General features: G+C 52.8%; 1 protein-coding gene across 25 annotated transcripts in view; it reads left to right on the forward strand.

The window, feature by feature from the left end:
* Window positions 1-12,012, forward strand: part of KCNMA1 (potassium calcium-activated channel subfamily M alpha 1) — a 741,810-nt gene that overhangs the window by 209,081 nt on the left and 520,717 nt on the right. The window lies entirely within an intron of this gene.

A 12,012-nucleotide genomic window follows, 5' to 3' on the forward strand; every position in this document is an offset into this window, starting at 1 on the left:
AGTCTGAGTTGTATGCCGTGGGCAGTGGGGACTGGGGAGAATTTTGAGATTCCAGAAAATGTGAACAGAGTGAAAACAAAGCACTTTTTTAACATGCCCTTAAATCTCCACTATGTGCTGGCCACTGTTCCAGGCTCTGAGGATATGGAATGAGCAAACGCGGCCAAGGCCCTGCCCTCCTGGAGCTTCCCCTCTAGTGGAGATTGGTGGGGAATAAGCGCCCCCGGGTATAATGTTCAGGCAGTGGTAATGGTTGTGAGGAAGAGTGCAGCAAGCTAAGGGGATGGTTTGGGGCCGTGGTAACAGTGGCACTGCTTCTGGGGAGATCGTTCAGGTGGTGTGCATTGCCTGCTACAGACGGAGTGAGGGCTTCAGAGCTCTCAGTGAGGCTGGGAACGCAGGACCCTGTGGTATGACCCTGAGCTGTGAAAACTGATGCATTCCCTTCTCCCCTGCTCTCTGGGCCTGCGCTAGCTGAGCTGTTGGAGCCCCGACGGACTTCATCTCCGTCCCCTGGGTCCTACCTTTCCTGGCCCCAAGGCTGTCCCCGTTTGACCTGACAGACACACCCTGGGCTCCATGTAGGGGGGCCTGGCTACTATGAGCATGGCCTTTCTGGGCCTTAATTTCCCCTCTGTAGCATGAGGACTAGGTGAGTGGTCCCTAGACTTTCCATGGGCACTCACTTAAACTTTAAAAATCATAGAGAATATCACAGGGTTGCCAGTTGTTTATTTTGACAGGCAAGAAAGAAACTGTCAAATGCCAGCTCTACCATCGTTGTCATTTCATTCAAAGGGCATGTTAATATCCAGCCAAGCAGTGATGACATAATGTCAAGGAAAAGGACAGTTCTTCCCTGGGGAGGAGCGTTGGCTGTCTTTCGCTGACACACACACATTATACTGTGCTGCTGTTTTCCATTTCCACACTCTGTCCTGCACTGCTGTGGGGACCACGGGACCAGAGGGCCTGAGAGCCAGCCTCCCAGGATGCTTTGCTGTGGGGAGCCAGATCCTCTTCTTGGTCCTCAGGTGGCGATGGGGCTCCCTTCCTTCTTCTGCTTCTCCCCTCTTGACCCTTCCACTGTCTCTCTCTCAGTAACTCCTCCCCAGAAGTGGGGACTCTCCAAACTGTCCTGGGCTGCTTTCCAGGAGGTGGGAGAGAGGAGGAGCCCGTGACCTCCCTGACCAGATGAACTGGTCCCTCAGACATTGACACTCTGCGTCTTTGGGTAGGATTCAGTTGTTCCCCAGTCATGTTCACACCCTTGTTGTGATTCCATCGGCCTTTTCCCCGCTAACTTGAGTCATACAAGTTAACTTGGCTGTGACTTGGAGAGTTCTGCCTTTTTTTTTTTTTTTTAATGAAAATGAGGGTCTTGGATTTCCTTTGTGTCTTAGTTATGCATATCCAGTCTGTCTTGATTAGAAACAAAGCTGGCCACCACTTTGGTGAAGAGGAGAGAGATGGGGTTTGCTGTCTGGCAAATCTGAATTCCCATCCTGACGAGCTCTTTACTAGCTGTGGGATCTTGGGCAGGTCATTGTCCAAGGTCACATAAGTGCAGACTCCGGCACTTAGTGGATAATACTGTTTACTGAGCTCTCCCCACCTGCTTTGCCTTCATCATCATGGTTGCTCCTCACAGAGACTCTTTGAGGAAGGTATTTGCAAGCCCGTCGTTTGGTTGAGGACCCTGAGGCTGGATGGGGTGGAGTGACTTGTGCCGGGTTGCATAGCGGGGGTACGAGGGGAAGCCAGGAGGCGGACTCTGGGGACACCTGTGCCTCCCAGCATTCTTGCACCGTCTCTCAGCCATGTGTGGGCCTACCCAGTCTCTTAAATGAACAAGCTGTGTTTCCTTGAAGAGGCCCCCAACCCTTCTGTGACCCTAGGCTTCTTATTGAAGGAAGGGAATCAGCCTGCATAAGTTTTCAGGTCCCTCACAGCTCTGACCTCTACAGATCTATGACTCTGAGATGCATCTCATTAAAAAAACAAACCAAAAAACAACAACAACACATTTTTTGAAGGGGTTTGAGTGCTCTCCTTGAAACAAGAACTCACACTGGATTGCTTTCCCATACAATGCCAGATTCTTCCTACGAGGAAAAGGGATTTGTATTGAGCGTATGGGCCTGAGTGGGATTTATAAGGCTGCTCTGCTAACCGTAGACCTTCAGAGAGCCTTAGTGCCTCAGTTGCCCATCTTTAAAATGGGCATAATAGTGCCTGACTTGCAACCTTGTTAACAGGATTAACCAAGAGAACACAAGGCATTCAGAAAGTTACATCCATTATCACTCTTTCTGAATTTACGGTCCTGCCTCAGACTTGCCTGCTGTGGTTACAAGTGCTTCCTCAACTGGAAAACAAATGTGATTTTCGTCTTCTGACTGGGGCCCCTGGGATGGTTTTCTTGCGCCTGTGGTTCTTGAGCCATTCTCCCAGGGCAGGCTGCCCTGCAGAATGGCAGCTCAACCGCCATGTCTTTGCAGGTGAGCAGGCCTGCTTGGAACCGGCCCGGTCACTGGCTGAGCGATCAGAGTTGAGGTCTTGGCTGATCCAGTTCCAAGTCTCTGAGGTCCAGATAGTGAGTTCTGGACTGTCACTTACATGTTCCCATTTTATTAAGCTAATTGATTGAGAAGATGTTTATTTTGCAGACGTGGTGTATTGGCTGAGCTGGATGCATCAGTCCTGAAGTTTGAACTGATGGGTTGACTTACTAATTTCAAGCAGCAGATGTGGCCATTTGAGAACGCGTCTCACCACGGGATATGGTGTCTAATGGGTCAGTTTATTCCCAAATTGGCACCCCTTCCCCTAGGCCATTTCTCCAACTCCCTCTCCATACAGGATTGATTATAACCAGATGTCTGTACTACAAAATTTTGTCATTTAGAAGCCATAGGGTATACGATGATTGTTTCAGTGCTAGTAATAAACAGCATTTTATAAGGAGATTCCATCTCTTCTTTGTACGTTTTGCCTATCCTGAGGCAGCAAGGAACAGATAAAAAGACATGGCCTTCGGTCTTAGAAGAGACTGGATTTAAATTTCAGCTCTGCCGCTTACAAGATGAGTGATCTTGGAAATCACCCAACCTCTCTGAGCCTCGTAACATTCCTACCTTGCAGGCTTGTTCTGAGGATTAAATAAGATGGTGTAAAACTGCCAAGGAGAGAACACGGCTTGTACAGACAAGGAGTCAAGGATTTCCTGAGAGCCAGCTGCCTCCCCTTGGTCCCCAGGGCACCGGGGAGCAGCTTAGAATGGCCCTGAGAAGGGCCAGAAAGGACCCCCATCCTCTCCCAGCATCTGACACCGCTGGGGTGGGGCAAGTGCAGGACTCACAGTCCAGATGTCGAGGTCAGGCGGTTTCAGAGCGTTTACGCAGCCCCTTTGAGTTTGAAGCAAGGAAGCCTGAGGCACAAGATGGCCGTCCACTCGTCAGAGGGCACCTGGCCTTTTTCTGCTGTCACCTTTTTCCTTCCGCGGTGACCTGTGTCTTCACACACAGCACGGGGGACCCCTAGAAGTGAGAATATGGACACTGCCCCTGGAAAGCCATAGCTAAAAATGCGCGTGATGACGAGGTGTCTTACCAGGCAACACGACGGTTTTCTGACATCCCAGAGCAATTGGCTTTGTCCGAGCTTCTTTTTCAGCTCCTGCAGCCCGAATCTGTGGTCACCCTTCCCCTTCCCTGGACGTGTAGCCTGTAGTTAGCAGATGCAGTAGCTGCTGGATGGCTTCCTCTGGCACAAACGCGGTGCCCCAGGTGCACGTGGGGTGCCGGGGGCTGGATGAGGAAGCCTCAAGGTGCAGGGGAGGCTCCGTCCTGACAGGCAGAGGTCGGATCATCGGAACTTCCCAAGGGCAGAACCGATTCCACCACCCGCTGACGGCGGTTCCTGTCGGGGGCCCGAGGCTTCTGGTGCCTCGTTTCCCTGTCCCTGAGTGCCAGAGTACCTATCTCTTCCCTCCTGTCCCTTTGCAGAGCTCTCACTGTGAAAATCCCAGCTGGCGGTGCCCACATGCTGCTTTATTTGCTTGAGCTGCTTGAGGTAATCGGCCTAGTCCCTCATATGCAGGGTTATCGGTACCTGGGAGAATCCCAGGGCTGGGCCACCCTTCCAGGATATGAAAGAAGCCGCTGGGGGCAGGGCAGGACGTTTTCCTCTTGGCCGATTTGGAAGGAGTCGGGGCGGCTGGAGGACCGTTTCCCAGCCTTTAGGCCTGGTGAAGACCTGAGGCTGAGGGACAGGATGGTGGCCTGCACGGAGGTCCTGGAAGCCCCATGGGTTTATAGGTGTTGATGCTCAGGCATTTCTGCGTCTTAGGGCACAGGATGCCATCATCATTGCCACGAAATAGAGCCTCTTCTAAAAGCTAAAACAGGCCTATGGGTTTTTACTCAGTGGGTTTCAAACGTTTCTTCCTCAGAAGACCCCTTTACTCAGGTGCGGTCTAGTACAGAACCTTAATAGGTGAAAACGGCTCAACGTAGTGGTGCTTTGATTTTCATGGGGGCCAGGGGTCTTGCCGCCTCTGCCGTCCCTTGCTAATCCACTAAGGCACCTGACAGACACGGTGCTGGCCTCTAAGGGACAGAAAGCTGTGGGTTTAACCCACTGTTTCCCCTCATTTTCCAGATGGGGACTCTGCTCACTCAGAGAGGTTAAGCGACTGGCCAGGGCCACAAAGCGTGTGCCTGGCAAAGCCGGGGCTGGAATGCAGGCCTCCTAACTTGCAGCCCAGAGCTCCTGGCCCTGCTACTATCCCTCTAATAGGAGTCGAGGACTTACGGACTCCTGCTTTGCGGTCAGCTGAGGGCAGCTGCGCGCCAGGCTGCTGGGTTGGTTTTGCTGGGTAAGAGGGGGCAGGGAGAGGCGGGGAGCTGCTGCTGGGGATGGGGTGAGGTTGGGGGTCTCAGGCAGACTGAAGCAGGATCCGTCAATGGAGGCTCAGGAGAAATGGCTTTTTGATGTCGACCAGGGAGATTTGAGGACCAAGTGGGACTGTGAGACACAAGGGGAAGACAGGTGGAGGTTTCCGGGTCCTTCCTTTCCCCACAGCCCTCTGGAAGTTGAGCACCCAGGAAATGCCCCTTAACACCAAGGCCCTGGGCAGAGAGAGGTGCAGGCCTGGGGCTTCCAAGGACGGGAGATGCTCTGGTCGCCGTGAGTGCCCCACCCCTCGGGTGCCCCGGGCCCTGCAGTCTTGGGCCAGGATTCCCTGTTAAGGATGCAGATGGCATGAGGGAAGCCGGGAAGCCATCTCGTCCTTCAGCAGCATCTGTGTAGAGAACCTCAGTGCTGAGCAAGAGACCACGTTCATTTCCCATCTGCTGCTCTGCTCCACGAAGGGTGGTTTTTGGTTCCAAGCCGGTTCTTGGTAGAGAAAAAGAACCGTGTTCCTCTGTCCTTGTTTTAACCACCCTCTTAAGGCACAGGGACCTCGAAGAAGGGTCTCTGCAGTACACGCAGCAGAATTAAGAGTTCCTGATGGTAATAAGCCTCTCCTGGGCACTTTGTGACAGCCCGGAATCCTTCTGCGCGCGTTATCCCCGGGAGGAAGTCAGCTCAGGTGCATGTCTCTTCTTGGTGTCAGACAGCGGGGTTTAAATTCCGCCTGTGTCTTCCTGGGCCAGCTGCTTAACCCCTCATCTGCCAGTGAGCGCATTCAGACCCGCCTCGTAGAGTCACTGTGATGATGCTCGGAAACGGTGGCTGGTTATCGTTACCATCATTACTTATTAGTAATGTTACCTATTCTAGTTACCGTGCTTGCCAACAGTTGACTTCCCATCTGCTACAGCTCTCCTTCCCTCCCTCTTCTTTTTATACTTCTACCATCCCTCCCTCCCTCCCTCCCTCCCTCCTTCCTCCTCTCCTTCCCCCTTTCCCCCTTCTTTCCTACCTTTCACCAAGATGTATCAAGTCCTTACTTAGTCTAAGCTCGTAATGTTTCATTGTTGAGGATACAGCGGTGAACAAAAGAGACGAAAATGCCCTCGTGGAGCTTACAGTCAGTCAGTGATGATTAAAGTCTTCAGGCTGCCAGATGGTGGGATAAATGCTCTGGAGAAGCGTGGAGCATAGATGAGGAGTGATGGGATCGGGGAGGGCTGGGGGTGGGCAGGGAAGGTGGGCAGGGAAGTGCTCACCCATACGGTCAGGCTTTGAACAGTGTGAGGTGAGGGGGCAGCCGTGGCTGTCTGGGGCAGGGGGAGCAGCCAGTGCAGTCAGCCCCAGCTTGGAGAGGGCCTGGAACATTCTGGCAGCACAAGGAGGCCAGTGCAGCTGGAGCGAGCAAGGGAGTGAGTGGGAGGCTTGTAGGACGACGGCAGGAGCGGGCAGATTAAGGGGTTGCACTGTGTAAAGTCTACGGCTTGTCCTTCGACTGGGATGAGAAACCCCAGGAGGGGGTCGGCATGGCAGCGACATGATCTGACTTACATTTTGAAGCGTGGTTCTCCTCCCAGGCAATCACTGATTAAACAACTTCCCTTTCTAACTGACATGTAACTAAACCCGAGGCAGACTTGGAGCTTTGCAGGGAGTGGGTGGCCTCAGCAGGGATGATCAAGGTGATTCTGGAATCCTCCTCCATCCCTACAGGTGTGGTGCCCAGGGTGGCCTTGGCACCTGGGGGTGAGTGAGCCCAGCTGGGCAGGAGTGGCAGAGGCTCATAGGGAGGGTGTGGCCAACACAGCGGGCCACCTGGAAGGACTTGGCAATGCCAACATTCTGTTCGTGCCCAGGGAGATAACCAGGCCCTGCCCAGCAAGGTGCAGGCAGGTGGGGATCTGAGAGTTGAGCCATGATGCCATTTTTGCCCACCCTTCATAAAGAAGTCGGTACTTTCAGAAAGTGCTGTGCTCCACCTTGCCCCAGATTATATGGCGGGATGTATCCCTATTTACAGAAGAGGCTTTGAGAAATGAAATGACTTGTCCAAGGCCATCTAGAGAATCTGGACTTGGGTATCTTTTGATCCTCAGAGCTCTTCCTACCACACCACAGACTTGAGGCTCCCAGTATACAGGGTCCAGTGAAGGAAGGGTGAGAGACAGACAGTGAGACAGCCTGGATCTGAGGACCAGAAGCGGTGGGGTCCTGGGGTTAGCACAGGCCTGCTCTCCCATGCTGGGCCAGGGCAGCTCCCACTGCTGGGGAAAGCTGGGACGTTTGAAGATGAGACGTGTTGCCCTGTGGGGCTCCCACACCCAACCCCCCATACCAGGCCAGGTGGAGGTTTCCGCTGGCCCTGGGAACACCTGGGCTCCAGATTGCAGGCTGGCGAGGCAGGGATCTGCTTGGGAGTGATGGGTTCCCTTGGGCTAGGTTTGGTGGAATCATCCTCTTGGGGAGGCAAAAAGAGGGAAGAGAAATGGAGCCAACTGGGGGTTTGTGTCTTGGCTTGGTGGTTCCCAGGTAGGCAGGGTGGCACTGGGCTGTGACTTCCCTCCAGGCCCTCCGTATTCGGGGTTGGCATCTGAAGGCATGGCTGAGCTTCCTTCTCAGGCTTTGGTCTTCGACCTGGTGCTTCGGGGGAAATGCCCAAACATCCAACAGGTACGTGCTGTGGACAGTGAGCGCCTGGCAGGTGACTGTGGTCCAGTCAGGCCTTTGGCCGCAGGGGACATAGTAGGGGCGAGGCCCTCCGTGGCCATGTCAGAAGTCACTGAGGGGGACGGCGAGAAGGCAAGAAGGGGTGAGGCCACGTGCCCAAGCCCGGCCCGTGAGAGGCTGCCCGTGTGGGCCTGCGATGGCAGGGGGCTGCCGGCCAGCCTGCTCCCGTGTCCACGCAGCCTCCTGTGCTTGCACCCACACCCTACAGCCCTCCCCATCCTCCAGTCCGGCACTGAGATTAGAGACTGTCAAGTGTGTCCTCAGGAGGCAGCTGTGGCTTCTTTTGCACAAGACTCTGGTGGGAGACAGGGCAAGACGGAGCCTCAGGAGGGTGGCTGCCACTGGACCTCCGCTTTCCAGGACATTCCCAGGCCCCGCCCAGTCTCATCTGTTCCCTCCTCCTCCCTCCTCCTTATTCCTCTCTTTCCTCAAAGGCCTCCTTTTCTCCGTTTCAGAAAATCTCTGATGGTCTGTCTGAGGCTAGGGTAGCTGGAGCCTGTAACTGGTGGGGTTCTCTCTTACACACACACGCTCTCTTTCTTTTTCTCTGTCTCTTTTTTCCCGGAGGATGAGCCGGAATCAGGGCCAGTTCACTCCTGACACCAGGGGGAGCCTGTCTGGCCCAACTTAGGAGTCCTCCCGGCAGGGTGGCGGGGTCTTTCTCTACAGTGGGAAGTGGAAGGTGTGGGGATGGATGGACGCCCACTTGGCGGGGCACAGGAGAGAAAGCAGTGTACTGGGACCTGGGGGGCAGCCTCCCTCTGGTCCTCAGTCGCCTCATCACAATGGGAAGTTGGTCTAACGGAGCTTAGAGTCAGAGGGATCTAAGAGGTCACTTGGTCCAGGGATGACTCTCCGCAGGAATCCCTGCCCCCACTGTCCTGGGGGAGTGCCACACAGCTCCTGCTGGAACCTGTCCAGAAGTTGGGCATCTTACCTCCTGGTGGCCTGTTACCTAGTTGAAGCCTCATAGCTGTTAGAATCGACGCTCATTTATCCTCTGTTCTGTAATTACTTATTACGGTGTCCCTCACAGAGCCCCCAGTTGACGGCGCGGTTTTGACTGAATATCCTTGGAGCCAACCCGTCCCACAGCAGCTGTAACTGTCACGCCCCAAGCCCTGTGCTGAGCACTAGTGCATTGCTTATCTCACATAAACTTCACCACCACCTTCCTGGGGTCTGCATGCCTGTCCCCATTTCACATGCAGGAGGCTGAGCTTGTGAGCTAACATGTCCCAGGTGGCCAGCTTGTAAGTGGCAGAGCAGACCTAAGGCCAGATGGGCTTGCTGCTTCCAGCCCGAGTTCTCAGGCTCTGTGTGCCTTCCCCTGAGAAATACCTGCTCTCAGTTGGCCTGTCTGTAAAATGGGGATAATTCCACCTGCCTGTCGTATTTATTACAAGGTCTAAGCAAGGTAATGCAGAGGAGGCACTTAATTTTTACTTGCTGGCCCCCAGTTCTGGCTTGGTAAATGGTGGTCAATTGCTATTGTAATGGGCTCTGTGCCTTACCACTCCTCCCCCCAAACCCACCCCGTGTGTCCCTAGCAAGACCACTTAACCTCTCCGGGCCTCTGCTCCCTTTCTCTGGAGCAGGAGTTACACCTGCTCCCGATGAGGGATGCTTGGCCCGAGTGAGGTCAGTGGTGCAGAGGGGCTTTCCCTCCAGGCCGAGGAGCGCTGACGTGGTGGCCTGGCGTCAGGCTCTGCAATGTGCTCGCCTCCCTGCTCCCCCAGCTCCCCACCTCGAGTCCTGCCTCCACAAGTAACTAATTATGCTCACAACATCTTGTGTAAGCAAATAATAACGAGAGCATTATCTCCCTTTAGTCCGTGTTTTTCCTTGCCTATTGTAAAGTAATTAAAATAATGAATGACTTGTAAAACAGTAGGTAAGAGGGCTGGCAAGAGAGCTTATCTGCCATATACCTCTTGTGCTCTGAATTACTGACGCATGGAAACCACTGTGACTGGAGAGGACTCCCTGACTCCCTGCCCTTTGCATGCCATTCCTTCCTCCAGGGTCAGCCAGGATTGAGGAGCTGAGAGCTAGCTGGTCCTTCAGGCCCCCAGGCTGTGGCCCTGGACCAGCTCAGAAATGTCTCTGGGAGGCACTGCTCAAAAGGAGCCATAAGAGCCTCTGAGTTGAGGGTCTTCTCTTTGCCCTGATCTCTTCCCCGTCTGGGCGAAGGGAGAGGCCAGGATCGAGCTGAGGGTTACGATTCATGTTCCATTTCACATCGGGGCAGTGATGATCAAGCCAGGTCAGAACGGTTACAGGCAGTGGTGCTCGAACTGGGCTTCCCAGAGCAGCAGCAGCAGCATTAACTGGGAACTTGATAGAAACGGGGATTTGCAGGTGGGGCCCAGCCCTCTGTGTTTTCACAAGTCCTCCAGGTGGTTCTGACGCTGCTGAAGTTTGAGAACCACCGCTAGAGTGTCTGCGCTTCCAGGAGAAAGAGGGAGGTGGTGAGACTAATTCATGAAACGCGTACTGTGTGCTGTTGGACACTATCTAATCCGACCAACACCTATGGGGCAGGCAGTATGGTCCCCATCTTACCAGGGACGGACAGGAGACCTGCATCTACACCTTCAGTTACTAAAGGGTGCCACGCATCAGCGTCTCTGTCTCTTCCAGGACACCCACCTTTGCAGTCTCCACGTGGCTGAGACTTGGGGCCCTAACAGGTCATTGGGACTGGCCTTAGGTGGCTTGGGCAGCTGGCTCCACAGATGTCAGCAGGCGGCCCCCAAATATGCCCCCCTGTGCCCCTGCCCCAGGCCTCCTTTTTGACTATTCCAGCGCTGGAGGGGCCAATACACTTGGAAATTAAACATGAGCGCCTGGTGTTACTGATGTTCCGTTTGCCCAGCGTCCCTGGGTCGGGGTGGCTGGCGGGGGAGAACCAGGCATCAGGAGCAGCTTCCTGCCTGCCTGCAAGTCCCCAGGAGGATGACTCACTCAGTGCCTCCCAGCTCTCCTTTCCTCATTCTGGCCCACCCCCACTCACTGCAGATCAAGATTTTCACCTCTGCCTTTGGATTTTCCTCCTCACTCCAATTCACAATGATCCCCAGGGTCAGTTTGTTTTGTTAATTCTAGCATTTTAAATGATGAACATAATTTTGCTGGCATCTTTTTAAACATCTGTGTCTGCAAAAATAATCTCAGTGGTTATTTGAATAGGGGGCCCAGTTACATTTAAATTTTAGACGATGAATGTGTTTTTAGTGTAAGTATGTCCCATGCAATATTTGGGACATACTTATACTGAAAAATTATTTGTTGCTTAGTTGAGATTCAAATTTTGCTGGGTTTCCTGTATGTTATTTGGCAACCCCTAAGCCCAGGCTCTATAGTGAGTGAGGGGCTGACATTCATAACCCTTTTTATTCCTTCTTTCATATTTATTGAGCCAGCCATACACTAGGCTCTCTTTTAGGCACTCAGGATTCAGCAGTTGGGGGAGGCAGACTGTAAATGAAATAAGTAAGAGAATTATGGAGTGTGTTAGAAATTTTAAGTGCTTTGGAGAAAAACAAAGCAGAAAGGCAGTGCTGTCAGAAGACAGTTGGAATTTTAAAAGGGTAGCCAGAGAAGAAGTATTGAAAAGGTGATATTTGAGCAAAGATTTGAGAGAGGTGAGGGAGTAAGCCATGACCCTCCGTGGGAGAAGAGTATTCTAGGCAGAGGGCACAGTGCACGCAGAAGTGTACAGTTTAGGACCCCATGTGGGGCTCAGTTATCTGATGAAGTCAGCCTTGATCCTCAAGCACATTTTTAGCTACAAAGGGGAATTTATTTTCTCCTGTAACTAAACAGGTCTGGTGTGGATTTCAGGCACAGCTGGATCCAGGTGTTCAAATGATGACATCAGTATTCTGCCATTTCTAGTTTCCTCTGTGGTGGCTTCATTCTCAGGGAAGGATTACCCTTCTTATTCTTTCCAGCAAATGTCCCAGGCTTGAGTCATACTGGGTTGGCATGGGATCGCATAACCATCCTTGGCCCAATTGCTGTTGCCAGAGGGGTGGACTGATCTGATTGACCAGTCTCCATTTCTGGAGAAAGGGTGGACCTTCAGTCCCTTTTGAACCACACAGACTGAGATGAGGAGGAGGTGGCGTTTTTTTTTTTTAGGAAAGTAGGGTGCGTCTGTGAGAAGGGTATGAAGGCTGGGCAGGTGAAGATTACAGAATGCTGACCTCACTTCCTGTCTAGCCACTCCGTGACCCTAGAGAGGATGGTTTCCCTCCTGAGTTTTATGACTTTTTTTCTTTAAAATCAGAAGAGAATAATTTTATTCTTCTTTCTTTCACAAAGATATTTTAAGAGGAAACAAAGGAAAGATCCTTTTTAAAA

The sequence above is a fragment of the Globicephala melas genome, chromosome 16 (genome assembly GCF_963455315.2).
Source record: "Globicephala melas chromosome 16, mGloMel1.2, whole genome shotgun sequence".
NCBI classification, from domain to species: Eukaryota; Metazoa; Chordata; class Mammalia; order Artiodactyla; family Delphinidae; genus Globicephala; species Globicephala melas.